Below are 25936 nucleotides of genomic sequence, written 5' to 3'. Positions count from 1 at the left end.
GCGCGTTGAAACGCGTGTTAATCAACTAGACACGGTTTGGCGGTGCTAAATTATAAAACTTGGCTAACTTACCCTTATACCCCTCACAGCACTATTTCAAATATCGAGGAAAAAATACCCACTGTGGATGAAAAATTCCTCTTGTACGGTATATTTACTCAATACAGAATTTATAACTTGATGCTTTTAAAACCAATTACCTACAAATTTTTATCGGCGTCGTTTTTGACGGAGACTGTATAGCGATACAAACAAATGGGACATCTATACGTGAAAAATTATTCAGCCTTTTTTTCAAAACAAAAAATGTAAAAAAAATATTTTAAAAGTAGGTAGATTACATCGGAAGAAAGGTAAAAAGTTTCCACGTTCTTTAACACAAAAATACTCGAATAAGAAAATTCCAACGAGAAGTTCATGGATCCAAGGCCCAGGTCTGCAACATCGAAAATCGAATTTAATTTCGTGGATGGAATTTTGAATCGAATTGTATCGATCAGATAAATAGTACGAGTTTATTTTTTGCATATCATTTTCAAGATGACTTCTGTTATACGAGCCATCGGCATCGGCATCGGTCTCGGTGGTTTTCAATGTGTGAGATGCTCTAACACCGCCCAACAGCGAGCTATTTTTTTCCATAAGATTACCTGTCATATTAAAAGATCGCATTGCGTTGATGGAATTCATTTAATGGTGAGATACCGTTTGATCGTATCGTTTGATAATGTTACGTCACTTCGAGTTTGAAATATTTTTTTTCATTATTTCTACTCGCGCATTTCTCTGTGTTGTGAAGATGAATATTTTTCTCATTCTAATTCATATAGATACAACTATAAATACGTACGAACGCTTCTCCTATTACGTAATGAAACCTCTGGCTTCATGTATGCGAGTTTATGAATGATGTTTTGGAAATTTTTTCGCTGTATGAGTACGTCAAATTGATTTTCGTCAAACACACGTTGTTTATGTAAATGGGTCAAAATCGATTTTATAAAATATTAATTTTTTCAATTTTTGAGCAATATAATAATAATCAACAATCCCTTGTCCCTTTCTCCACCCTAAAAAAATAAAATCACTTTCATCATCTTTTCATTCTATACTGGAATTAAAACTGTAATTTTTGAGCATGAAAAGATATTAATAATTTTTGGCTTCGTGATGAAAAAAATACCGAGAAGCTATAAAAGCAATTATGAAAATTGACATGTTCAAAAAAATACATTATCAATTACATTTAAAAAAAAAAAAAAAAAAAAAAAAACAATAAAATTTTTTTTTGAAATAATCATTTTTCAGAAATTGAAAAATCTGAAATGAGAAATCGCAACGAAAGAGAGTATAAGGGGGAAGGAGAGATATGTTTTGAATTTAAATAAGACACGTCTGAATTTTTAGAACTGAGAAAAAATTGAAGCAATTGAGGCTTGAAAAATCGACGAAACTGCAATATTCCAATATTCGTCAAATGAATTATTACAGAACAATATTTCAAGACAATATTATCTTTATTTACTATTTTTTTAGCTTGTCAAAAAAAATCAAATAAATCATTAAAAAATAGCAATTATTATTCAACTTAAAATGTTTGTTCAAAAAATCCAATCTTAAAGGCTAAAAAAAACATTTTAAAAAATCTAAGAAATAACTTGGTCACATGACTTTAAATGAGTAAATATAAGTGAACTTTCTGAGCAATCATTGAGAACTACCATTCAATCAAAAATTGGAACAATTATCTAAAAATGAACCACCAAGTTGCATTTCATAAACTGAATTAATTTTTCAAATACTTATCGACGAATAAATGTTACAAAATTTTAATTTGATTCCATTTGATTCGTTGAAAATTTTAAAATTTGACCAAATTGTGTATTTTCGACATCCCGAAGCAATAAGTATTTTTTGAATTTTCAAATTTTCAAAAAATCTCACAGAAGAGATACCTATAAAATAAATTCAACACCTACAAACTGGATTAAAAATGTTGATGACCACTTCAAAAAAAAAACGGAAAATTTGTTAGTTTTATTATTAAAAAATGAAACCAAGGAAAATTTGTAGAGCATAAAATTTTCTTTTTGCTTAAAACTATTAATTTTTCTTTTGGATGCTTTGTTCGAAAGATATTCGTAAAAAAAGTAAAAAACATGGTCGATTTTTTTAAAAAATCTGCAGCACACTAAATTACTTTAAATTCAACTTTGAAAATGTTGTGCAGATTCACCTCACCCTAGTAGTGAATTGGCACACTTTTTAAAACTGAATTTGGAGTGGATTTAAGTGATTCTATAGTATAATTTATTACTGGACTAAATTCTGCACAAAATGAGCATTAAAAAACACTACTCATGTACTACATTTACTGATTTTTATCCAGTGTAAAAATTACTCCAAAGTTATAATTGTTGAAAAAAGTGTGCCAATTCAGAGCATTTTACAGTGAATGAAAATCACCCTCCAGCCTCAAACAAAGTAAAAATATGAAAAAAATTGCACTCAGAGGTATCAAAAATACGCGAATGATTTTTGTTAAAATCAAACAAATTTTCAATGAGTACAATATTGTTTTTTTTCAAAAGCTACATATTTTCATTTTCCTAGGGCCAGAGAGATGGCGTTCTTTCATTTTTAACCAAAATGTGATCGAACCAATTTTTCAATAATTTGAAAAAGTATCTTAAGTGGTCGATTTTCAACAATTTTAAGGCATGAATCAAGCCTTTAAAAAAAATCAAAATTCATTTTTTCATCAACAAACCATAGCGAGAACAATTTTCATGACAAAAATGTCTCATGCACTTTCAAATCGTTCTTGAATTAAATTTTCAGATTTTCCTTCTCCAATGCTGAGCTGAAAATTGATAAATGAATCCTAATTTCAATTCAAATCGACTTTTCCACCCACAAATTGGAATTTTTTTGGTCCCCTTTCAATTAATTAACAATTTACACACCTACATGCATTAAAAAATGAAAAAATTCAAAGAAATTTTTTTTGACTCATTTATTTTTATTTTACTTTTTTTAAGAGCCAAAACATTTTTTAAAAACATAAAATCTGAAAAAACAATAAAAACCTTTCTTACGATTTTCAAAACGAAAAAAAAAAAAATGCAACAAAAACGTCAACAGAATTGATAAGATTTGCTAAACTGCCGGGAAATCCAGCTAAATTACAATATACCCACAGCATAAGACAATCCCTTCTTTTCTACACTACAGCTTCAAAAATACCTCTCAATCGAACCAAAACCGTAAGTACTCACCTCAGCTCGACAATCCGAACACAACAAACTCAATTGACAAAAATCGCGACAAATTACCGAGCCACAATACACATTAAACTGCCATACAGCAGAAGTAAACCACACGTGTACAATCCATTACCATGTAATCTACGACCGGGGAAAAGTTTTACAAAACTACGCGACCCTATGACGGGTATTTTATCGAAGGCAATCGAAATTTTTACGCGAGTTGAAAAACAATTTCATTCGACGACGTATACTTTAACCTCATCTCTTGGCTGAAATTCGCTTCGCTATATACCACGATAGACTGAAATCAGCTCGTATACGACTAACCACTTGGATCGACCACAAAAACCAAACTGAGAAAAAATCATTACCCTTAGAAGGGTGCTAGCACATGCTATCCTCACATAGGTTGCCCTCGACTAAGCACCTCAGGTACCTAATTATTAATTACAAATACAAACATTCGGTCACGAATTAGTTATTCAAAGCATACAAATATCCGTTAAAGCTCATTCACGTTCGGATCATTTTCCAAACTGGTGTCCACTATAGAAGCCCAGCTCTGCTAGGTACTTTACCATTGACCATATGTCAAAGATTCTAATTAAACTAACAGTACCTTCTTGTTGTTCGGACGTACGTACGTTCTGTCCATCCTCATTGCCCCATCATCTCGGCGTGTTAACTACAAAAGTAAACAAACTCGTGCGATGCCACGTTCGCGAGGCCTTCTCGCATCCTAGGTAATTTTTTCTTCTATTGTGATATCTCGTTGATAAGCGGTTTAGAGAGAAAGAAAAAATACTCGATGTAAACGTCAATATCCTGACCATACGATCACACTTCCTGAGCCATCTTCTCCAAAGACACCGTTATGTCGGTTCCGATTCCAATACAAATACAATGTCCAGCTATCAACATCTCCTCCAGTCTCCATAGTCGGTCAATTTGTTGTATAAATAAGGGTGCTGTTCGATTCTTTTGAAATAATATACCTACGCAGCTGATACACCCTTTCGTTTGGTATTGTTAATTAAGAAAAAAAGAAATGACCGCAAAGATACTACAGACCTACTGCTCCAGTTACATTTGTATACGTCTTTTTGATCGTCTCGTGATACCCATCTTCGTATTACGTAGGTACAGGCATCGATCATGCGATTGCATTTATTTTTTATTCTCATTCTTTCGTAAACACAGAAAAAAAAATGCAGTGTCGATCGCGTGCATCAATGATAGCATTTTTTCCATCCATGTTAACTCGTTAGTTTTAACAAACTACGAGACGCACAGGTCAACAAATGTACTTTAATTATAATAATTTTTAATGTTTATTTTCACCCCGCCCATCCTCACTTCGTGCTCACCGCAGCATCTTTCTGACGAACTCGCAGTCGCCTTCTTTCCAAACAACCGCTAATTTTACTCATTTTTTACTAGTACGAGTATACAAGGCGTTAGTTGAGTTGGTTTTAGGAATATCGCAGTCATCGCACGCTAACTTGGCTTTTTCTCACATTTTTCGGTCAGTTTCTCGCTTTCTTCCAGCCACTTTACACGTACACGTATTCAGACGTAACACATATCGCCAAATATATTTCCAGTGCGTATCGAATTTTCCTCACAACACACGTCTCTCTGTTCGAAACTACTAAATAGTTCAATGCCATTTTGACCGTCTCTACTGTTTCCGTTCTCGCCAAACAATCGCGATGTTTTCGAATACCTACAACGAAAACAAAAAGAAACTACAACGTACATATAACGTCAATTATATGCACACACGGAAAAAAATTTTAACATAAATTACCTGTTAAAAAATAATAAATGTCCGCCAAAAAATATATTTTACCCAAAATTAGGTAGAATTTACAAACCTCATAGTAAAATTTACTAATCTCATAGTAAAAATCACTCAACGTGTGGTTCAATTCGTGATGAAAGTAAAAATTACTTTTCTGTATAGTATTTTTTTCCACAAAATTCAATGTAATTTTTACTATTTACGGATGGTAAATTTTTACTATTCTGTTCTGGTAAGAAATAAAATTGTATGATTGAATAAAAAGTACTGCACCAGGTGGTATTATCTGTTGCGATTGTAACGGTAATTTTTACTATTCACGGATAGTAAAGTTTCACTATTCTGCCCAAGTAAAAATTACTCAGTTATAAAAGTAATTTTTACTATTATTTCTAAGTAAATATCACGCATTGTGAGAGTAATTCTTACTACTTACATGGAAAACACGAATTATTGTGTCAATATTAATAGTCCGGCATATGACAATAGGAGTAATTGCACCCCCCCCCCGCCGATCCTCCGGGACAACTTTTCTCTTAAAGGGGACATCCTGAGGAACATTTTAAAGCAAACTTGCCAAGTTGGCCTTACTTTGGCCTTACTTACAAAATGGCGGCCATTTTGATTGACAGGTCAGCCGAAATCGCAGATTTTGCGTTTTAACATAGGACTTGCACGAACTTTTTCAAACTTTACAAAGGTAGATCGAAAGATCATGCAAAAATTTATCACCTGTCAAAATTTCAAGGTCTGAAGTGCGTTTTTCGATTTTTGGTGAATTTTTGAAAACCGAATTTAGGCTAAAAATGAGGGAAAAAATCAAAATTTCACCAAATTGACCAAGAAAGCTGAAATTTGGAATATACCCTATTTTCGACATGCCAAATCGATTGGAAACGGTTTCAAGCCGCTTTGAGCAGTTTTGGAGCCTCCAGCAGATTTTTGAAACTTTGAATTTTCACAAAATTTCATAAAATAATGGAGATGGAAAGCTGAAATTTACTCTACACTCCAATTTTAACACCCTCTCAAGACGACTTCAGGTGGGTTCAAGTAATTGTAGGGCCTCCAGCGACTTTTTTTGAAAATTACTGGAGCCTCCAGCAGATTTTTGAAACTTTAAATTTTCACAAAATTTCATCAAATGGAGATGTAAAGCTGAAATTTACTCTACACTCCAATTTTAACACCCTCTGAAGACGACTTCAGGTGGGTTCAAGTAATTTTAGGGCATCCAGCGACTTTTTTGAAAATTACTGGAACCTCCAGTAGATTTTTGGAACTTGAAATTTCCCCAACATTAAATTATCAAATGCAGTTGGCAAGCTGAAATTTACTTCGCAGATTACATGATGGTTTCAAATGGTTTTGAAATTTCAATTTTCCAAAAAAACGTCATACAACCTTTCAAAAAGTTGCTGGAGGCTCCAAAACGACTTGAAATTCACCAGCAGTCAACTTCGTAGCGTATTGAAATTAGTTTGCAGAATGAATTTCGACTCTCCATCTTGGTTTGATAAAATTTTGAGGAAATTTGATTTCAAGTTTAAAAAATCTACTGGAGGCTCCAGTAATGTTAAAAAAAGTCGTTGGAGGCTGTAAAATGACTTGAAATCCACCAGAAGTCGTTTTCAGATGGTGTTAAAATTGGAGTGTAGAGTAAATTTCAGCTTTCCATCTCTATTTGATGAAATTTTGTGAAAATTTAAAGTTTCAAAAATCTGCTGGAGGCTTCAGGAATTTTCAAACAGTTGCTGGAGGATCCAAAACGACTTGAAATTCACCCACAGTACTTCGTAGCGTATTGAAATTAGTTTTTAGAATAAATTTTAGCTTTACAACTCCAATTTGATGGAATTTTGTGGGAATTTCGAGTTTCAAAAACCTGCTGGAGGCTCCAGAACTGCTCAAAACGGGTTGAAACCGTCTCCAATCGATTTGGCATGTCGAAAATAGGGTATATCCCAAATTCCAGCTTTCTTGGTCAATTTGGTAAAATTTTGATTTTTTTTCTCTCACTTTTGGCCTAAATTCGATTTTCAAAAATTCACCAAAAATCGAAAAACGCACTTTGGACCTTGAAATTTTATACGATATTCCGGCAACACAGAAAATACACACACAAACATGTGAAAAAGCGCTCTCCAATCAAACTGCACGCAATAAACAGTAACGTGATTTGAAGTAGCACCGAGCGTTTGCAAACAAATATATTCTTTTAATCCTCGTTTATTAGAAGCGTGGTCATAGCCGAGTAGTTAAGTTAGGTAGTTAGGAAAACGTAAGGTACCAGGTTCGATTCCCCGTTAGGTCATCAGGTTAGGAAATTTTCGCAAGATATTAAAATTGTAAAAAATCCTCCACATCGAGTACTATCCAATGATGCAAAAAAAATTCAAAACAGCGTAATCCTACCCCTTTATTTTAATTTTTTAAAATTTAATTTTAAAAATTGATATCATTGCTCCAAAGTAAAAATTACCTCACCACAAGTACTTTTTATTTCTCAAACAGTAAAAATTACCTCAAAACGAGCATTTTTTACTTCAACGCCTATTAATCTTTACACAATTGGTTCGAGTAATTTTTACTATTAAAATACAGTAAAAATTATTACGATAGAATAATTTTTACTTTTCAAATAGTAAAAATTACTTCAAGAGCAGTATTTTTTTCTTCACCACACATTAATTTTTACATTATTGGTTCGTGTAATTTTTACTATCACGGTACAGTAAAAGTCATTATGGAGGAATAATTTTTGCCATGCCATCACATTAAAAATAATTTGTGTTGCCAGTTGAAAATACCAAGTTCTAAAATAAATTCTACTGTATTTTCGAATTGGATCCGGTTATTGTGCTAAAATAATAAAAATTACCTATACTTTTTTTTTTCCGTGCATACAACATACCCGTCGTGTACTTACAACATTTGCAAAAAAATGTGTAAAAAATCTTCCATATAGGTAGAGAGGTAGGTACATACGTTTGTTTTTGCGAGCACAATGCACTTTATTCTACATATTATACAAAGCTCACACAGACAGAAAGTTGACTTGTTCCTTATACGTATAGACGAACACAATCGTCTGTATATTTGTTGAGAATATTTGGAAAAAATTAAATTAAATAGCACTCGAAAAGGTAAGGGTAAACCCATCGTGATCCCACTCGACTATTGCATATACTTATTCTGCCATTTCAACCGTTATAAAAAATGCTGCTTTGGTTCGAATTCAACCCGTCACATCGACATTGTTCGCATTCGAATGTAATTTCATCCATGAATATTCGTCGATTGATAACTGTAAGTGAAATAATACGAATGTTATCCCATTTCATGGTTTCATTTTATTTTTTTAAAAATCTCGAAACAGATTTCAGCGTAAAAAATTTCCAAACAAGAAAAAAAGAATGAATACAACGCATCGAAAAAAAATCAGATTTCTTTTCCTTTGAAAAATCAATATTTTTACAATTCGCGAAAAAAAGGACGTTTTAGAAAAATTTTTAGATTTTTGAATAAATTTCTTCACTGTCTCTTGGCTGCCAAAATGTTGATTTTTCAAATTTTTGATCCGAGGACATCCTATTGAAATTTTATAATGAAACATGGGGGGAGTGGAGGAGAGATTATCAGATCAATTACGATGAAATGGACTGAAAAACTTCTAATGAAATCAATTATTTAAGAAAAACAGCTGCGAATACCATCACTCACGAATAAAGGATCTGAACACTGACGTTTCTTGATCGAGACTTTTTCGTCTTTTCGTTCGAATTAAAAAACTTTGAGTTGGAAAACGATTGTACCTACTATTTGAAAATCTCCCATCATCATCGATAGGGAAGAAAAAAATTTTAATATTTCATTTCACCAATTTTTTTTTCAAGTCAGATAAATTGAATGAATTTTGAGATTGGAAAAAATTGATAAAAAAAATTATGTACAAGCTAGTCACATAAATTGTTGAATAAATTTGAAAAAATTGAAGTGCAGTGGCAAACATGAACAATTGAAATAAATTAAAAATGAATTGAAAACTCGAGTGGAAATTTTAATCAATTTTCATTGAAAAACAAACACAAAGCAAAAAATTGCTGATTTTATTTCAAGCATACATTGATTAATCGACATGATGAATATTTAATATTCATTCTCCATCAATAATCTTATTGATTCTTCCTTTTTGGTTTTTAGACATGGATTGAACTAAAAGTATAATAATTTTTACAATTAAAAAAGTAATTTCACTCCTCATTTTTAATTATGTAGGTATTATAATTAATTCCTTCAATACCTAGGTGATAATTTTGCACATAATACTTGTAAGTTCCCAAATTTCCGTCCAGGGTTCAACTTCAAAAATGTCATCATTGAACAGAAAAGCACTTTTTTTCTTTCGAAATAAAATTATGGTAATGAAATTGATTGAAACCTAGAGTGTGAAGAAGAAGAGGGAGGGAGAAAAGAGCAAATAATGCAAGATTCTCACGGGACACAAAATTATGATATTTTCAAAACGTTCAAAAAATAATATCCAGGAATAAAAAAATACAACTCATTCCAAACATACAAACATGTTCCGAGTTTTTTTATGAAAAAAAAACAAAATATGGGAATTTGTAAATGGAATTTTATATGAACTGAAAAATTTGAAATATGCACAAAAAAATAAGCATTTTGGGACGCAAAAATTAGCTTGAATATTTTATGAATTGACTTTCCTCCTCAAATTTCTGATTTCTTTTTCAAGTTTGTCATTTTTTGCTCAAAAAAAATTTGAAAAAATTGATTTGCCCAAAACTTTAAAAACTTGCTAAAAATGAAGAAAAATAGCATGCGAAAAAAGTTGACTATTTGACCAAATTCAATGCAGACCATCATTTTGAGTTGGAAGTCACCCAGAAAAATGTTTAGCACAAGAGGTGCCTTTGGGAGGGAGATATGGGTTTTCAAAGGGGGGGGGGGACATTTTCGAAAAAAACGAGGTTTCTTCGCTATACCTAACTAGTTCTCAATTCAATCTATTTTGATAAATCGGTCTAAATCCAAAAAATAGCATTTGAAATTTTGCATCGATTTAGGCTATTGCCATCAAAATTGAAGACCACTTTTGAGCGGGTTTACAATTTGCAAATCACTTATTTTTGAGTTACTTTGTTTTGAAAATTTTTTGTTCTCAAATATTTCGCATTCATTAAGCCAGGAAATATTTTGGAATATAGCGATGCCAATTTTTTGGTCATTATTGCAAATTTCAAAAAATTAGGGAAAAAAGCCAAAAAAATCAAATTTTTTAGTTCAGGAAATTTTCTACAATCTTGATTGAAAAACTAAAGCTCAATTTGTTTTCATTCGCTTGGATTTTTCACTGTCGTTAATAAAAAATTTTGAATACTCTGCCTCATTTATCTGAAAAGTTTCAAATCCATTTTCCATTAAAAAAAAAAAAAAACTACGATATAAAAAGTGCTCAAATTACAGCACATTTTTTTCTTCCATTCAAAATCATTCGATTTTAAAGATGATACCTACAAAATTTGCATTTCTCAAACATGCTGTCAAGAACAAGTGCATTTTTTTCTTCACCAACTAATAATTTACATTTTCAATAGCCCATTTCGTCATTTAAAACTTCTCAAAAACTAGTCGTCAGAAGTACAACTCGAAATATTTCAAAAGACCAAAACTATTTTAAAACATCCATCAAACTGTTAAAGGTTTCAAGTCACACACAAAACGTATACACGACTAACAAACCGAAGCTAAAAATATTATAATTTGGAAAACATACAAATACACGCACAAATGATACCCGACATGGACATGGAAGCACTTAGGAACCATGTACATATGACTTGTGATCGTTAACAAGCCAATTTTGTACACTACTCACACAGTAGCAGAACACACCATACCGAAAACACAATATTTTTATGGTTTCAGCGATGATGAGAATTTGTATTGAAAAAAATACGCATTCGAAATTCTTCATTAAGTTTCTTCGACACGTTCTCGTCGTAGGTAGGTGGATTGTGATTAACATATGCCAAGTGTCGCCCAGGTAATTAAAATTTTAGTGTGATCTGTAGGAACGGCGGCAGCTCGTGTTTCGGCATCAGAGGTGTATTCTTTGCCAATAAAATAAAGCATAGATACCGGCAAATTATTAAGATTTTTATTACTTTAAACATATCTCGGTCCACGAACTCTTTGGGCTATCTCTTCTATGGTAAAAAGTATATGGCACACGTTAACGGAATAGTAAATTGTACGTAGGATATTCTTACACGGTTGTATGGTGTATTTCGCAACAAGTAGTTCGCCAAACATTTCACGATGGCTAATGTATTCGAAAGGTCTCAAGAATGATGATTCCGCTTTATGATATCATAAAAGTAAATGCATTTAGGGTAGCCGGCGACGTACGTTTTTCTAACTAGATTAGGCTCGAGTACAAAGAAAATCTATTTTGCAATTTTTCCTCTCTCGGTTGCCTTGTGTTTGAGCATAGCCGAGAATAATATCAACGTATTTTTACGCGTTGTTAGCTCGCATGCTTCGCTAGATTTATTAAAGAAAATACGTTCAATTTGGCTTGATATTTGCGACAACGTTTTATGACTTATTTCACGTTAAATTTTTCCCTTAAGGGGTGTACAATTTTAACGTTTTCATAACTCGACGACGATACGTACGATCGTGCACGTTTCAATTAAAATAATAAAATTTTCACTACCGAAAAAACATGATGAAGTTGGGGAGAAAAATCACCGAAGACGCGACCATTGTGACATTTAATTTCTAAGATACGTTTCTATAATATATTTTTTATCATTAAATAAATGTCGAATCGTACTAGTCGAAGGTACGAGGGTATAAGAGTATTGATGCTGATGTCGATGTCGTTTGTCGTACGTTCGGCTTCGGCTCCGAATACTACATAGATTTATTTTTGAATGTCACAATACGACGTCGACTTTACAATAACACTTTTTACAAAGGCAACAATTGACATTTATTTACAGCGTTTTACACGCACCTAATAAGTTTATATCAACATGTGTTACGACGATGGCGTTACAATTTTACAATCACTGAATCATTCAACGTAAGCGGTGAGATGGGCTAGATATTTTGGTATTACTCGTGTCAAATCAGTAAATAATCAAAAACTACAAATTAAAATTGAAAATTGAGAATTTAGAAATTAGAAACGTAAAATATCATCCAAAAAAATTTGAAAAAATAAAAAAATAAAAAAACTGAAGTAGGTACCTACAAAGTTGATCCTACATCAAATCAGTGCTGACGCTGATCACTACCGAAGTTTCCCTCCAGTCACTCGCCGTCGCCGGCCACGGGGCCACCGGCTTTTATTTTTTTTTAAACTATAAAAAGTTTTTTCAAAAGTTGTATAAATAAAATCAACTTTTTTCATACATCTTTGAAAATTACCCGGTTTTAAGGAAATACCCTCCATTAAACTTTTTTAATCGCCATTCCAACGGAAAGTACCTTGAAGAAAACGCGCCAACTCGCCAAGCTCGTACAAAAACTACCGGAATTTTGGAAACTCATCAATAAAGATGGAGTTTGATAAAATTATCACTCTAGAACTCATAACCTACTGAACAAACCATCATGTTTCAGTTTCATTCAATCTCTGTGGTAAGTTTATTTGCAGAGTAGATAACTGTAAACAAACCGTAGACCGAAGAACTAAACATCCAAAATGAACGCGAAAGATGTTCTATTTTTCTTTCATATTCCTCAATAATAAGTACATAAATAAATTCAATTACCTGTATTTTTTTAGTAACTCCTTACAAGACATGACTTATCCATGATGGTAGTATCGAAGTGATAATCTCTTGGAAATACTTCAAATCAATCAGCATCCATGGTATTTGTAAAACAATAATATACAACACTCCAACTTCACAGTAATCACCAAAATTATTTTCAACAAATTAGCAAAAATATATTTCGTCAGCGCGGTTTTGAAAAAAATAATAATACAACAAAGCAATATTACAAAATACGAAATAAACTATTCGATTCGAACGAAAAAATGATATTTGTACGTTAAATTATTTACAAAATATCGCGAAAAAATCGGACATAAAAACGACCTCACGATAACGAACCCTACTCCAACACATGCGGCGAAACACTGAAAGTAAAAGATGAATTGACATAACGCTTCGTGTTCGTGTACATGAAACCACTTGTGTTTCTCCGGTTACTACGATAACTAGCGATCCTGCTGAAACGTGGTAAAACGAGAACAAAATAATGTTGAATGATATTTAAAAGCTATTGCTAAAATTCGTAAAGGAGGGTAGTTTATTATGATTTTTTCGGTATTTGCCCTACTTTAACATAGGTAGAGGGTGCTGGGTAGTGTAACGTGGTCCCCTGATTTTGAGACTGATCTTTTATGTTATAACTTATAAGGTTTGTAATAAAGTTATAAATGCCAGCATAAATTAATTTATGTGGTATAAGAATTAGGTACTGAGGGTAATTTTGCAACATTGAAAAGAAAAAATAGAAGTAAGTATTTGAGACTTTGAAAAATTAATCTTTCGCGAATGAAATTATTCTTCTTACAGAATTTAGTTTCTTTGTTTATCATTCCGTAATACAATTTATATTTATACTAAAAGAACGTTAAAGTAGGTATTGCGATTGAGAGAAAAATAATATAAAAGAAAGTTCAATTTTTGTAAACTGGAAGTGTTAATTATTTTCCATAATTTCATAATCAATTATGGAATGAAAAGAACAAAAGAATATACACATAAATTGATGGCGTTTTAAGATTTATAACACTGATGGAAAATTTTTTTATTTTGCTCTCTTTTTTCTAATACCTATACCTAGTACTTTACGTAGATTTACCTAATTTAAACTTAAGTATACGTTTATGATTATTAATTTTCAAAACAATCAAAGTTCAAAAAATTCAACCTCGAATTCTAATTCAAAAAAATTCAAAACTGAGAATGGCATAATAAATTCATTAATGTTGTACTTGAGAATAAAAATCGTCTAGGTAGGGGGTAGGTGTATTATAAGAAAATTATTAGGTAACTTGAGAGATCATTGGAGAAAACATTCATATATTATTGATCAGAAGTTGAAAAAATAACAGAGAATGTACGGTACCAATAATGATTACTTTATATGGAAGTGTTTTCTTTCAGGGTGAGCCCTGAGCCCTAATTCAATTTTATGACTTGTCAAGTTGTCAATTCAAGGAAGTATAACTTACAGGTAAGTAAGCAGATATTTAATTTGATCACTTGTTTAAATTTAATAAAGTACAATTTGGGGTAAGTATTGTTTGTTATATCTGATTCATGTAGAGAATATGGAATTTTTAAGCAAAAAAGTGCATGACTTCGTTGAAATCTGTTATAAACTTATGAACGCGTAAAAAATTAGTAAACTAAAACAATCACAAAACTTCGTAAAAGTTGCGTTAAAAAGCCAAAACTTTTTTTAAAATTTTTTAAAAATGTTTTAAGTACCCACCACTACAAAATCATTACTAAAAATCAATAAAAATTGAAAATTGCAACAAAAAAAAATATACTTAGTGAAGTTTGACAAAATGCAGCTAACTCTTTATAAGACGTTAAAACAGCTTAAAAACAAATATAAAGCCTAAAAATTACTAAAAAATCAACAAAAAAATGACCATACCATATTTCAAAATTTGCATGAAAAGTGATAAAAACATGATTAAATGATAATGAAAATACAAAAAAAAAAGCATCAAATCACTGAAAATTATCAAAAAGTAATAAGAGAGTACAGTAAAGTATTATGTTAAAATGTTGCAAAAACTGTATAAAATGTCTCTAAAATGACTTTAAACCCCGTTTAAAGCATAAAAGTACATAACAGCAAATCGACAATTGGTGAATTTTTTTTTTGAATGCAAAACATAAAATTATGTGGAAATGTATTAAAAACATGTTACTTAAAGTGAAATAATATAATTACTTGAAAAAAGGCATTTGCAAAAAGTAATTAAAATAATTCGTAAAATTTGGCAAAAGTTGTATGAGAAAATGTTGAAAACGTGTTGAAATGATGTAGAAATTAGAAAAAAACTTGGTACCATAACGCAACTTAGGAGTAATAAAGTACCTACATCTAAAAAAAAATCGATTTTGACATTTTTGCATTTTTGGGGTTTGTATGACCCCCCCCCCCCCTCAACCAAAAATAACACTTTCAGTTGGGTACATTATCTAGATCTCTGTAAAAACACAAATGGCCTAACTCAAAATCCCAACAACATTGCAAGTTTTTTGGAGTTATAAGGGTACATCTCAAAAAACTCCGCTTTTTTTGAGTAAATTTCGTACATACAAACTTACAAAGTGTTAAAAAACAGTTTTGATTGTTTTGAATGTTTGTCAGATAGAAATAGTCACAAGAAGTGTATTTTTCATTGGTTTGTACCAAATGGGAAATTTTTTTTTAAATTGATCACTTTTCAGAAAAATGAATTTTGCACATTTATGATAAAATTTTAGTTTTTTGAGAAAAACTCAAAAACTAAGCACTCTAGAAAAAAACTAACGACATTTAGTCGATTGGAAATTTAATTCTCTATACAACTTTCATAACATGAAATTTTTTGGGCGCTTTCTTTCGCCTTCAGATCAATTTTAATGAAAGGGTAACTCAAAATGTTTTTCAAACGTTGAAATATTTCCTCTTTAAGATTTTATTTTTCAAAGTGTTCTTATGCTAAATGAAGGTAAGATACCAGATCTTTAAAATGAGGTGCTATTCATTCCTCACAATTTACTTATTATAAGTTGATGAAAATAATGAATCAAGTTTTTAAAAAAACAAAATCACTCTCACCTGTAAAATTTCACATTTTTGAGATGTAACCTTATTACCCAAGGTGCGATAATACCTACCTACTAAAAAAAAGTTATAAAACTTTACATTTACCAAAAACATTTAGTTATTTTTACTTAATTATACTATTACTGAAAAATTTAAAATTGTTTACCCTAATGAATTTTAGTGGTATTACTATAGTACATACCAAAAATTTCCAACTTAGGTACATATTTTAGGATATACGATGAAACAACTCACTAAATTCAAAATTGTAACACCTCTGAAAATATCAGAATAATTTTGAAAAAAGCAGTCAACAAAATTTTAGGCCTTCCCCCTCACAATCACACGTCGCGTCGCTTCGTTGCAGCTCTAATACCTATATTTATTTCTTTTTCCTTATTCTAACCTAACGTCAAACGTTTAGCTTCTACGTGACAAGGTCTATTGCCGAAAATGCCGGAAATATAATTTTAATTTTTTGAAAAAACACCCTAAAAAACAAACAATTTGGGTACCCTAAATGACTCATTTCATTGCCTAGCCTGCCCCTGCTCAACTCAAATTTCATTTCAAGTTTCACTTTCAACACATTATTGATTTTTTTTCAATTATGGGATTTCTAAAAGTAATTTTCTATTCATTTAAAAAGAAGGTGTTGAATGTAATGAATAACTGTTAGAGATCTCAAAATATTAATTAAATAAAAATTAATATTTTGATCGAAATATGAGAGATATTGTTATTAATGAATTGGCAACACTGAATTATTATCTACTCAATTTTTTTATTTATTTTTTTTGTCAATTCAAAGCACGTGTTGTGTAAATGCGAATGAAAGTGATAGCGATTGCTGTAGTGATTAATTATTATTTTTGATTGTTTTATTCTAATTATATTAGTTATATAATTATTCATGTTCTTCGAATTTCCAAGCATTTGATTGTTTGACAGAAACAGGAGAAAATCACCAGAATCTAAGTAAGTAAATTTTTCGAATATTGAATTGATTGAACATTGATTAAGTATAAGTAAGTAGAAGTATGTAGCATCGTACACCAACTTCACTAATTTGCTATCAAACCATCAAAAAATTTGCATAAACGTAATATTAGTGTATAAAGTATACTTCATTCGATGACTGTATCTTTTAAATTATCGCAAAATTAGCGAACTTCTAGATACTTTGTAACGATATCCGCCTAAAATCGGAATAAGTATGTAAATTAGCAGCCAACTTGACCTTCTCAGTTCTCGGTGTTGATGATCACCTATTTGCCGACGAATAATAATTTTATTTAGATACATTACTCTCTTACGTAAGGTGTGCCTTATTACCACGGTAGAAATAATATAATTATTTGAAAACTGGAATTTTTCCTAATTGAGATATTAACGTTGATGTTAAGTCGAATGTTTCGAGCAGCGTTTATGCAAATTATAATGAATTTTTCAAAATTAAATTTTTTGTACGATGCGTTTCGTTGAAAAGGTTTTCTCGCAAATATTAATTTATCGCGGTTAAATCTCGTTTTGAAATATATTTGTCAAGTGAATATAAATTTTATCGTATTAAAACTTTGAAATGATTAAGTACCACATTAGCTGGAGCGAGATTACTCTATTCCACATTAACGGCAGAACGATTAGCGGTCATGGATTTATCAATAGATGTCTGGTAGCGTAATTACAATTTTGCGTATGTTCGCAGGTTTCATTCTGGTTGTGGCTGGAAATGAATTGTCAACGTCGGTCGTCGAGAGACGAACTCATTACAACTTTACAAGCTTCAATCTCCGAAGAAGAAGCTGGAAGCATACAAGTGAAGAATGGTGCCAACGAAAAAAAAGCTAAACGTTTCCTTGAAAGCGAAAATATCTGTAAATGCTCTTGAATAATAATTTTTCATTTCTTCGGCATTATTAAAGAGCTGGAATTTGCAAATCAAATTTCTGAAGGTGGACGTGGACAAAGTGAGTTCCTTGAATCAAATTTGAAATCACTGAAATCATAAAATCAGCAGGAGTGATTTAGGATATTATGTATTATTCCATAATTTCATTGCTTATTTCCTGTGCTTGAATTGAAAGTAATGAGATATTTGTATTTTTCCGTACTAGATTACCGTAACCTGCGCCGGTATGATTCCAACATTACTCGATTCCGATGTATCGTAGATTTTCACTTACTCGAACTCGAGCCATGGATTGTAATTACACTACCGGTTTTCGTGCTTTCCAATCCAATCTACCTGCTACTGTTATTCAATAACGCTCACGTATACGAGTATACATATACGTAACCAAGGTTGGAATTCCTTTGTCATTTACAACGATAATAGAGTTGTTAGATGTGTTAATCTGCAACAAAGAATATGGAATTTGCTTTAGGTAAATATTCAAGGATAAGTTTCTCGACGACCGAAATTTTTGTCAGCTTGTTATCGTAAAATTAGTATTTACGATTTGGAACGCTGCTGAAAACATAAGACGACGATGAGAATCCCTTCGTTTTATACGATTTAGCCAAGTAGAAAAGTCACGATTACAGAAGAAAAAGTGAAAGAAGTATAAGTAAACGCGTTCGTTGGCATTTGAATCGCCCAGTAAAGTTGGTAATTAACAAGTCTGTGAAATGTTTAATTTCCATGGGACATAACCCTCTAGGTCTTCGGTTAACTTCATTAATTAAACGCAACATCGTCTCAGTTTACAATGTTTATCTAAACTCTTGCCGGAGCTTAAGAGTTGACGAGAAAAGGAAAAAACTCTGTGAAACTCTAAATTGGGAATTCTTTAAAATAGTAACTCGACACTGGATTCAGAATTGTTTACTCAATACATTATCGTTGTGCTAACATGAAGTCTTTCAAAATGGCTCGGTAAACAAACAAAAGCGAAGAGCTGCAGAGCCCGCGACCTTTCTAAAATTACCACTTTTTAAGTTATCCGGTCAGCACTTTAAACAAGCGACTTAAATATAATACAGATGCGACCGCTCGCGTTATTATAACAGCCTCACAGTGTTAGTTGAAAAACGCAGATTTTACTCGACTTCGCTCTGGCTGGCGCTGCCAACTAAACCAATTCGCGCCTGGCCAAAATAAAGTAATTGATAAATATATATACGTGCGGGCTGTAATAGGGGTAGGTATATTTTGAACATGTGTAAAATGTAACAATAACACCGCGATACAGGGATAAATGCGGCCTTTATGGTATATCTATTGTATGTAATGGTAAATAATATTGAACCAATCAAACCCACATGGATTCGTTTTAATGGCATCATTAACAATAACACCGTCTATTGTGGCGAAACGGTCTTTGGTCTGCGATAGCAAATGCAGCAATTTCCGATGAACTGGTAGCCCACCGTTTGTGATTTAATATTGTCTGTATATTTCGTTATTCGCGTTTTCCTAATAAATTTTCTACCATAATCCAGACATTCGATTTGGACAATTTAATGTTGGAACAGTCGCGCCGTGATTAATGACGGTGGCTATTAGAAAAACTAAAAAAGAAAGTAATTTATGTATAGAAATAATTTGCTGTGTCGTACTAGGGGCGCATCGCATACACGCTCCACATCCAGTCAATATTGCGTTTGTTTTTCTTTAAATTTAGATAATGGAATCAAGCCGATCCGATTTTACCAAAAACAACGTACTTATTTGAGGAGGCGTTTCTTGAAATTTTTTTCCCTTCGTCGAATTTATTAATTAATCAGCCGCTTTTTTTGGTGCTTACTTAACGACCGTTGTTATCGACCATCAAAGTGCCAATTTTATATGATGTGGTGTTCTTGTTAACGTTTTTTCACACCGTTTCTCAGGGTAGGCGTTCCCTTCGGAGTTATTCTATTATTAATTTTTTTTCTCTTATAATTACTTAGGTGTATGCGGCGAATATTCAACGTGCGATGGCGTCGAGTCATGATTCCAATTCCAAGTCATCCAATGAATCGAGTTTCGTGAAATTTATATTGGCTGATTCATCGATGTACGCACAGTAGCTCGTTCGATTCGTTCAAATTTATCAAAGGATTACACTAATTGGTCGAGTAAGTTTTAATAACGAGTGCTAAAACTTAATCATCTGAAAGATGCCTTCCAGGGCTTAGTATTGTACTGGTAAAGTACCTTGGTGAGCAAATCGAGGTTCACTTTGAGTACCTACCTAATGTGATTCATGGGCCAAATATTTTACTGCTTTGATTCTCTTAGGTGCTGGTACTGAATTCTTATTGGGCTGTAGACTAAAATTAGTCATAATTCAGCATGAATGATCCAGAAGTTGATTTTGATTCTTGATTTTTTTGAATCTTAAGACTTGTTAGACTTGGGGAAGTGTTTGTTGCTCAAAAAATGAAAGACTTGACGGTTTTTAGGTAATGTCAGATATATATATCTACTTATTTTTTATTTGATTTGAAGGAAGTTGTAAACGAACTCAAGAATAGGAAATATTACAGTGATGTGAATGGACTTTTCAAAAACCAAAATAAGAGAACTTTTAGAGTGAAAAAAATACAAATTCAGGGCTCGTATGTACCTGGTTACTTTTCAAGTACCTAACTACATAAGTTATTAAAGTTACAGAAAATAACTTTTGTTGGTTACTTTTTCAAAATTTTGGTTACCCACTAAAGCTGTTACTTTTTAAAAAATTTGTTAATTCAATTTTTCAAAATCCTGACCCTACTTTTTGAATAAAAAGAGAAAATAAATGGGTAATAATATCAACTAGTGAATAATCTTACGAAACCTGCCTTTAGCTAAAATTGTTGGAAGTTCGTTTGCTTCTGAAAATAGCAAAAAGTTTCGGTTTTGGTCAGAATTGCTAAAAAGTGTTGTTTCTTGTCAAAAGTTTCTAAAACTTATCGCTTGTTTGCAAAAATTTCCAAATGTCTCACTTTTTCCCCAAAAAATTACCCATTTTCGTTTGATTTTTCTTATAACTTTAATAATTGAGCTTTTTTGGGTCAAATTCTGAGATTTTACTTTTCGAAAAAACGTTAAAATTGAAATCACAGAATTTGACCCAAAAAGCTCAATTATAAAAGTTATAGAAAAAATCAAACAAAAAATTAATAAGCACTTGCTAGTGTGTTTCAAATATGAATTCTTCAATTTGTTTGAAAAAATATGCATAAACGCCTTTTCTAAGGGGTGCCTAAAGTGGGGGGCTCTAAAAAGAGGGTTCAAAATTACAAATATAGAGGGAGCTTAATTAATCTTTTTCATCCAGATAGTTGAATACCTCAAAACGTTAGGTTTAGCGTAAATCGCAAGTTTCTAGTTTTCCAGGGGTTCCCAAAATATCGAAATTACGAAAAATTGTAAAATTGGATTTTTGAGTACATACCAGCGGAAAATTTCATTGAGCTGAAAATTTTGTAGGATGGAGTCTTTCAGATACTAATAAACTGTAAAAAGCTTTTTTGCGGGGTTCAAAGGGATAGATTCAAAATTCTGGTTCCAAAATTTTCCATAGATTTAACCCCCCCCCCCTCATTTCTGCCCCGAAGGTCAAATTACCTTGTATAACGTTTATCGGGTTCAATCAGAAATGTTACGTCAAAAAAGTTTTTAAAATAATACTCAGTGGTTCTTAAAATTCTTTTTTTATTCACAACATTGAGAACCCCTGGAGTCCAAAAAATTGTCATTTTGGGTTAACTAACCACAGATTCGTATGGGACATTCATTACAACACTTGAAGAGTGGTCGAGTCGATAGTTGCGAGGGCCCAAAAAATGGCCTTATATCGGGACTCCTCTTTCCAAAAAGTCTTGCTTTTTGTCAAAAATTGACAAAAATCCACGATTTTTACTAAATTGCTAAAAAATCTCACTTTACTAAAAATATCTACCAAAAATTGCTCAAAAGTTTCCCTTTTTTCGCTAAAAATTGCTGAAAAAATTCAAAATTCACTTTCTCTGAAATTGTCATTTTTATTGCAAAAAAAAATTCCTCAAGTCTTGACTTATTTCAAAAATTTGTTCAAAAGTCTCACTTTTTTGCCAAAAAATTGCCTATAAAAAATCCTTTATTTTGCTAGAATCGTCAAAATTTCGTTTTTCCCCTCGAAATTGTCAAAAAGTGGCAAAATTGTCCCGCTTTTTGACTAAAATTTGGAATAAAGTATCATTTTTTTGGATGTAAAAAATCGGATTTCATTATCGTAGATCTTAATTAAAATGTCAATTGTTCGAATTTATTTCGTTTTTTTTTACATTTTCGAGTAAAATGCTCTGGCTTTTTTTTTGTAATTTTTCCACTTTTTTGTTCACTAAAGTTACTTTTTTTGAAAAAAATTGAGTACGAGGTCTAAAAATTCCAAATCCTGCGTTTGCTTTTTCAAATTTTGGCAAATGTTTCAAAATTCGAAAGTCCATGAAAAATCAGAATTTTATCTTTAATTGAGAATTTGGTGTCCTTCCTACTTTCTCTCTTCTAAAATTGGTTGGTGGTAGTTCTCCTCTGTTTACACAACTTCTGCAGATTTCTAGATTTCCCTTCGCATCGAAAACGGTACCTACAACGTTTTAAAATCCGTAAACAGCTTGTTTTACAAAAAAGGTGCAAATTCGTCTAGACTACTCGCCTTTACCCTTTTTAACGGAAAGATTATAAAATTAGGTTTTTTAATCTTATTATCACAGTTATTTTCAACGATATTTAATTTTTTACAACGATTTTTCAAATTTTTAGACAGACGTCTGGTGTAAGCGGTATAAATTCCACTCAACTTAGACAGCAGCCGGTAAAAAAAAAGGCCCGAACTCTTTGAAAATATTTCCAAAATTTTGTAAAATTAAAAGAGAAAAATCGTATAATTCACAAATGTGCCATGGTACGTGAATAATGAGGTAATATTAAAAAAGCCAGCTAAAGAGTAAAATATTTGAAAAGATTTAAATAACATCCCTTCCTAAAGATGTATTAATACCTTTTTTTTGGCACGTTAGGCTTGTTAAAGGATTAGTTGTTGAAAGCGTTACAACGTCGGAGTATTTCGATTTTTATGCTACACGAGTACCTAGCCAGCTACCTAACCTCGTAGGAAAAGAAGGATTGAAAATTACCGAGCTTTTTTGACGAGATTTTGGTACAATGCTCGAGGAGGAAAAACGACCGAGGTATTTAATTACCTATTTCATTTTATTCTTTTTCCACAGTCATCTTACGAGTTGTTGTGAAAATAATTGAAATTATTTTCTCGAGAAATTATGAAGTATGTATTAATAAAATTCACACTCGTTTTTTCATACAAGTTCCAATTGCACTACCTAATAGGGCAAGTCCGTTTTGCACGTTAATATAGCGACGTCGATAAAAAAATTTACAACCGCATAAATTCAATTTACATGTCCCTGTTGTATAATAAACGTAATATTTGTTACTAACCAAAGGAAATAACTTTTTCAATAAAAAAAAATATACCTGCGTACGATATAAAGCATTTTTATATTCCGTTAATATTTTCATTTTCGAATGAAAAATTAATTTGTGTCGACCCTTCTTGTTGGCGGTATAGAAATACGTTTGTTGGCGTCGTCCGCGTCGTCGAGAAATTTATTTACAATATATTTTAACGATGAAATTATGCATAGATACATTGCGAATTGAGTGCACCTAAAAACGTGAAATCGTATTCGCGATTCAATAAACATTTCTCAAACTCGAAGAGTTTTTTATGAAAAAAATTTCGCCATTTCGGAAAATTCAACTCGACTTTAAAAAAAAAAATTACCCGTACGGTAATTTTATCAACGAATCGATAAATTGCGTAGGTTTTGATTTACAAGAATTATTTGTGAAATTTTCACCAACACGTGTAGTACAAAGTTAACGTGGGGGTGTTTTGCTGTTCACCGTAAGGATAATGGGGATGAAGGATGTCGTACAAACAACAATATAACTTCATTGGAGTCGTTTTGCCGGCAAAAGCGTCTTATTCAATTTGAAATGTGGTCCTAGTCTCAAAGACGGATAAGATTATTGCATTTGCTCGCTGTTGTCACTTGTCATTTGATTTTATACGTGTTTTCTAAATTGTCGCATAGGTAAGTGGTTTTTTCCCTCACGATGGTAAAACTCATTCGCTTCTTGTTCGCGGCTCATGCGAATATTTCTAATTGAACTCGAACGATTCGGCTGCATCAAAACGAGAGTCGACTCGCAGAAAAAAAAATCGTCCGCCGCTGCTATATCGTCTTCCATTACAGTTAAATTGATGCTGAAAAGCAGCATAGACATTAACAAACTGTCATCATATCAAATTGTTAATTTTTCTTTTTACCGTACTACGCGCCCGAATACCGAAAACTATAGAAGAAGCTAGTACCTAAAAGGATTCGCCCGAGTTTATGTGAAATTTGAGTTTAAATTAGAATTTAAAAAGCTAAAAACGTATTTACTACCGTGAAAGTAAATCCTTAAGCCATAAACTTTAATAAGTGTTCTGTTCGCGAAGCGTAAAAGTAAATAAAATAACGAAATAAGAAAATTTCACTATCAAATATACCGTGCGAAAAAAAACTACGCTAATTTTTCAGGTGAAATTCTCTCGTCCTTTTAAAAGATGAAATGAAGATCGAGCGAAATTCTCGTTCAAATAGTTAATAAACTTCTCTTGGTGGATACTTTTTTTCCTTCAACGGTGTTACCTAAGTCGAGTAGGTAATCTGAAGCAGAAAAAAAATACCTAGTTTAGTTTTTAATTTTAGTATATATCGTTATATTAGGCACCCATTAAGTGTGTAGCTAGACGTATAAAGTTCACTATGTTCATTTTCTGGTCAACTAAGCCGGTCGAAAACGTTTTTTCCTTGTTAGCTCGATTCGCGTAAACTTGTGCAGATTAGGTAGGCTTAAATATAAGCTTCAGTTTCACCTGTCTCGACTAATTTTAGAGTTTCGAATTTCGCGGTCAAATGCGACCCAACAGATGCCTACTAGACTTACCATTACCCGGAATAAACTTTAGGCTTGCTTAAGTAATACGGATTTAAATGGCGACTCTTTTATACCTTGGTGATTTTTTAATGATGTCGGATTGTGTCGTGTTGTCGTATTTTTTAATGGAATTTTCCTAACATTTATCTTATTTTTGTTTCAAAGGGAGCGGATTTTACGCGGAGTTGCGTCCAGTAAGTTTTACCTTGATGTTTATGTAAATTACGAATATTTCAAATTTTTGCTGAAATTGGTCCAGTGAAACGAGGATTTGGTGATTTTTTGATCATTTTTCAAATTCAGAGATTAAAAAATGCATCTTCAAAACAAAAAAAAAAAAACAGAAATGATCGTTTTTATTAGAAGGTTCCAAAATGATTTTGCAAGGTTTATTTTCTACTTTTCATGAAAAAAAGCTGAATCTTTTCAAATTTCCATTCTTTCCTTCCAGAATTTTTGAAAATGCGATATTTTTTTTCTTCAAATTTTCAACTGCTTAAAGACCATAAATATTAGAAAAATTGAAAAACCAAACAAAACTGAAAATTTTGAAGAGAAAAATGTCAACTTGAAAAATATTACTTACCTATGTAAAAAAAAAACAATAATATTTTTGCTTAATTTGAAAAACTTCAAAAAATTGCAGACATTTTTACAGTGCTGCTGAGAGAAAGCTAAAACAACTGAACAGATTTTTCAAGTGCCTCAATTTTTCAAAATTGAAACGATGACACCCCCCCCCCTCCCCACTGATTAATTTTTGTATTTATAAACAACAATAACAACAAAATTGAACATTTTTGATAGAATTTTAAAAATTTGACATTCTGTAAAATTGTCAAAATTGCCCAATAGTCTCTTTTCTTGCTAAAAATTGAGCGTTTTTTTGCAGAAATTTTTTCTTCAAAGATTAGGTACCCGAAAGACTCACTGTTTTACCGAAAATTTAAAGAAAATCCTTGCTTTTTCAACATAAATTGCGAAAAAGTATAATTTTTGCCAATAGTTTATAGA

General features: G+C 31.9%; 1 protein-coding gene and 1 long non-coding RNA gene across 3 annotated transcripts in view; one reads left to right on the top strand and one right to left on the bottom strand.

Annotated features, from left to right (window-relative positions):
- The window catches only part of pxb, a 247864-nt gene extending 234581 nt beyond the window's left edge, over nucleotides 1–13283 (bottom strand). For both annotated transcript variants that reach the window (XM_065365571.1, XM_065365572.1), the window contains exon 1: nucleotides 12885–13283. The gene's annotated coding sequence lies outside the window, so the exon portion shown is untranslated. The remainder of the gene's footprint in view (nucleotides 1–12884) is intronic.
- A 3301-nt stretch (nucleotides 13284–16584) lies between these two features.
- LOC135847756 (uncharacterized) lies at nucleotides 16585–18217 on the top strand. Its single transcript, XR_010559227.1, has 3 exons — nucleotides 16585–16938; nucleotides 17669–17930; nucleotides 18078–18217. It is a non-coding gene; the product is annotated as an uncharacterized LOC135847756 (long non-coding RNA).
- The last annotated feature ends 7719 nt before the right edge of the window (nucleotides 18218–25936 follow it).

The sequence above is a fragment of the Planococcus citri genome, chromosome 5, assembly GCF_950023065.1.
Source record: "Planococcus citri chromosome 5, ihPlaCitr1.1, whole genome shotgun sequence".
Lineage (NCBI taxonomy): Eukaryota > Metazoa > Arthropoda > Insecta > Hemiptera > Pseudococcidae > Planococcus > Planococcus citri.
Note: the sequence above shows the minus strand (reverse complement) of the source record. Positions and strands in the feature narration are given on the sequence as shown.